Here is a 4,944-nt window from a genome sequence, read left to right as displayed (position 1 = left end):
AAAAAGATAAAGAAAAGACCAAGAAAAAAAATTTTTCAAACCACATATCTGAAAAAGGATTTGTATATACAGGATATAAAGAGCTCCCAAAATTCAAGAGACATAAAAAGATATTTTACTGAAGTGGGTATAAAAATGACAAATAAGCACATGAAAAGATATCTATCTGGTCCCTAGCCATTAGGAAATAAAAATTAAGACTATGGTGTGATAACTCTATCAGAAAAGCTAAAAAATACTCATAATACAAAATCTGGAAAGGATGTAGAAAAACTGAATGTTTGGGACATCACTTGTGTAAATGAAAAAAAAGACAACATTTGTTTCATCTTAAAACATTTACTTACCACAGTATCCCACAATCATACTCTTTGGAAATGACCCAAGAGGAAAGGAGACTTGTTCCCATATATAAACATCGGTTTTCATAGCTGTTAATTTGTTAATGGTATGAGAAGAGTCAGAATGCCCTCGAAATGGTGATGATTCAATAAATTTCTACATGTATAGAATGGTACTCTTCTTAGCAATAAAGAAACAAATTATTGATAAATGTCACAACTTGGATGGATTTAGACTGGGTAAAAGAAATATGTAATAAAGCTCACATATTGTATTCTCAGTTTGACAAGATAATACAGATGGAGAACAAGTTGATGTTTGCATGGAGTTAAGGATGTCAGGGGAAGCCAGTAGGACAGTGTTTAAAGCAAGAGGGAGATCTTTTGATAAGAGAATGTCCTAATTGTAGTGTGATTCAGTAAATCCATACTCATGAGGTAATGACAGAATATTCACACACACTGACCAATGTCATTTTCCAGTTGCACTTCTCTCATGTAATCACATAATCAATTGGGGAAACTGGGTACTAGGGACTGCTCTACTATCTTTGCAACTTCCTGTGAACATATATGATTATTCAAAATAAAAAAGCTTAAAATATGGATTAAAAGGTCAAGGTTTCTGTGATTTCAGAGTAGAAAAAGCTTCTTAAAAATGCACAAATAGTACCAAATTTACAGGGGAAAACTGCAATCAATCTAAATGATTGATTGCTTCCATAGTTCTGTCAACACTATGGAAGTGAAAAGTCAGTTCATAACTGAGATGAAATAGTCATAAATATATTCATACATTTGTAAGAAATAAAAAATAGGCAACCCAAAAGAAAACAAATGAAGTATATTCATGTTCATTAGTAATCAAACTAACAAAAATTCAGAAAAAATTCTAATGTTTCAGTATTTAATCAGCATTTTATTTCTAGAACTGAGGCCAGTTTGATTTTTTTTCTCTTCTCTCCATGGATACCTTAATTATTTCGCTTCATAAGCATGGATATCTATCTTTAAAATTTGCTCTCTCTTGTCTATCTCATTATTAATCATGTTCTCTGGAGTTTTGAAAACATGGTGCCCTATTTCATGACATATATAAAGTCAAGTAATTTGTAAGATACTTTTGTAAGATTTTCTTTGAGATAAAATTTTACCTTTTTCGAGGGTTGGGGCTGTGGTTCAGTGGTAGAACACTTGCCTAGTAAAATGCAAGGCCCTGGATTCGATCCTTAGCACAACATAAAAATAAATGAAATAAAGGTATTGTGTACAACTAAAGAATAAATATTTTTTTAAAAATTTAACCTTTTTACTCTGTTAACTGATGCACTAATTTTCATTTGGAGGGCTATAAATTACAAATAATTTGGAAAACTTTACATATTTGTACATGATGATATCATAAGGTATCTCAGAATCTCTTACTATCAAACTAAATAAACTTCTTTGCATTTTCAAACAAGAAGTGTTTAGTTTCCCCTGCAGAATGCCTTGCCTTATTTTCAGAATTTAGCTATGCTGAATTTGCCTGAAATCAGATTCACTCATCTTCCAGTATTTCCATCTGAAATTCAGTGCATTTAGCACTCATTCTACATATACCATTCTTCAAATTTTAGCTCATATATTCTGTATATTTATTTGCTTTTGATAATTTCTGAGAGAAGGAGAATGCTGTCTTATTCCACTATTGTAAATTTTTTAGTATCATCTCATTATTTTATCTATAGGAAGAGTTTTCCCTGTACCTGTAGATTACTTTTAATAGACTAAGGATTTAGTATAATAAGACTGGGAATTATTAATTCTTTTTTATTGCAGCTAAAAAGTTTTCATGGAACAACACAGATTGCAAGATTACATTTCTTATGTATGTTAAACAACAAAAAGATGTATCCTTTCATTTACAAAATGGTGCTTTATGGAATAATAACAACAACAACAACAAAGACATGGTTAAGTGATTGACTCAATGATGGGACCTTTATTCTCTCTTTTGTAAAATCATCATACATACAACAAAGAATAAAAAAATATTGAAATATAATGTTTACATGCATTCTTTGAGAGGGCTAATAAATATATAAAAGTAGAAATTTCAGCAGTTTTATAGTTTCATGTTATCAGGTTGAATATTTAAACAGAATTTTGTCACCAACAGGAACCATGCTATATTGGAAGACTATGGATTGTAAACAGGCCAATGGAAAATTCAGACTAATATTAACAGATTCCTCAGACTGCTGAACTGAATAGTTCCTAAGAGTTTTAGGGATTATTACATTGCGAATTTGTGTGATAATGCTGCCTCCACTGGTGCTACCCATTAATCCAACATTCTATGTAAGGATCTGAAGAAAAGTTTCCAAGTGAAATGTAAAAATAAACAAATAAAGCCAAGGGGTGAAATCCAAAACTGGATTTATCAGAAGAATTAAACAAGGCTTACTTTTTAAGAAAATGTTAATTTGTTCTTTTTAGTTATACATGAAAATAGAATGTATTTTGACATACATACATACATACATACATACATGGAATATAACTTCCGGTTTTTGTGGTCATACACAATGTGGAGTTACACTGGTCATGTAGTCATATGTGAACAGGGAAGTTATGTCTGATTCATTCTACTGACTTTTCCATTACCATTCCTCCACCCTTCCCTCCACTTCCCCCTGTCCAATCTGGTCAAGCTCTACCGCCACCAACTCCCACCCATTATGAGTCAGCCTCTGCATTTCAGAGAGAACATTTGGCCACTCGTTTTGGGGAATTGACTTATTTTACTTAGCATGACAGTCTCCAGTTCCAACCATTAATTGGCAAATGCCATAATTTCATTTCCATTTATGGCTGAGTAATAATCCATTGTTTATATATTCCACATTGTCTTTATCTACTCATTTGTTGAAGGGCACTTAGGTTGATCCCACAGCTTAGCTATTGTGAACTAAGCTGCTGTAAACATTTATGTGGACACATTACCTTGATATGCTGATTTTAAGTCCTTTAGGTATATGGTGAGGAGTGGGATAACTGGGTCAAATGGTGGTTCCATGCCTAGTTTTCTGAGAAATCTCCATACTGCTTTCCATAGTGATTCCACCAATTTTTAGTCCCACCAGCAATGTATGAGTGTGCATTTTTCCCACATCCTCACCAACATTTATTGCTATTGTATTATTGATAATTGCCATTCTGACTGGAGTGAAATGAAATCTCAGTGCAGTTTTCTTTTTGTTGTTGCTTGTTTGTTTACTGTTGTTGTTTTTTTTGACACCAGGGGTTGAATCCAGGGGCACTTAAAAACTGAGCCACATCCCCAGCCCTTTTTTGTATTCTCTTTAGAAACAGAGTCTCACTGAGTTGCTTAAGGCCATACTAACTTGCTGAGGCTGGCTTTGAACTCTTGGTCCTCCTGCCTCAGCCTCCTAAGCTAGTGGAACTTCAGGCATGTGTTACCACGTTAGTGTAGTTTTAATTTGCATTTCTCTAATTGTCAGAGATGTTGAACATTCTTCATATATTTGTTGATTAATTGCATTTCTTCTTCTATGAAGTGTCTGTTCAGATGCTTAGCCCATTTATTGGCTGGGTTATTTGTGTTTTTGGTGTTAAGTTTTTTGAGTTCTTTGTCCTGGAGATTAATGTTGTGCCTAAGGCGCAGGTGGCAAAGTTTTTCTCCTATTCTGTTGGCTCTCTTTTCATGTTCTTGATTGTTTCCTTCGCTGTGAAGAAGCTTTTTAGTTTGATACCATCCCATTTATTGATCCTTGATTTTACCTCCTGTATTTGGGACTCTTACTGTGGAAGTCAGTTCCTAAGCCAACATGATGGAGATTTGTGCCTACATTTTTTCTAGTAGGTGCAGGATTTCTGGTCTAATGCCTGGGTACTTGATCCACTTTGAGTTGAGTGTTGTGCAGGGTGAGATATAGGGGTTCAATTTCAATCTACTACATATTGATTTCCAATTTTCCTAGCATCGTTTGTTGAAGAGGCTGTTGTTTCTATGGTATCTCTGTCTAGTATGAGATAACTGTACTCATGTGGGTATGTCTCTGTGTCTTCTATTCTGAACCATTTGTCTTCCTGTCAATTTTTAGTGCCAATACCATGCCGTTTTTGTTAATATAGCTCTGAAAAATAGAAATAGCTTCAAGAATTTGCATGTCATCCTTGCACAGGGACCATATTAATCTTCTCTCTATTGTTCACAATTTTAGTATATGTACTGCTGAAGTGTGAACTAAACAGAGCTTCTTAATGAGTTTATTAATAAACTGTTGACATATCAAAAAGCAAGGAACACAACAACAGATTGCCTATACCTAGATAACTGCATCTTTCTTGCCATTCAAATTTAGGATTTTTATGAAGAATTGGGTCATCCACATTTTATTTTATCTTTTAAAAACAGAATGAAATAATTAGAAAAAAAGAGTGAGACATAAAGACATATATCCAGCTTCTGAGAACTTTAGACAATGATTGATAGTTTGTAGTCATTGGCTTTTTATGTTTATAAGAACATTTTTGGGCCTGGCTTGAATTTTACTTTATTAGAACTATAGATCTTCCAGTAAAATGCATTAACTTA

The 4,944-nt window shown here is 33.5% G+C and overlaps 1 non-coding gene across 1 annotated transcript; it reads right to left on the bottom strand.

Annotated features, from left to right (window-relative positions):
* Positions 1-4,486: 4,486 nt before the first annotated feature.
* LOC120890105 (U6 spliceosomal RNA) lies at positions 4,487-4,594 on the bottom strand. Its single transcript, XR_005734357.2, has one exon. It is a non-coding gene; the product is annotated as a U6 spliceosomal RNA (small nuclear RNA).
* Positions 4,595-4,944: the final 350 nt, after the last annotated feature.

Source organism: Ictidomys tridecemlineatus, chromosome 4, assembly GCF_052094955.1.
Source record: "Ictidomys tridecemlineatus isolate mIctTri1 chromosome 4, mIctTri1.hap1, whole genome shotgun sequence".
NCBI classification, from domain to species: Eukaryota; Metazoa; Chordata; class Mammalia; order Rodentia; family Sciuridae; genus Ictidomys; species Ictidomys tridecemlineatus.
The sequence above is the reverse complement of the archived record's forward strand: the minus strand, read 5'-3'. Positions and strand labels throughout refer to the sequence as shown.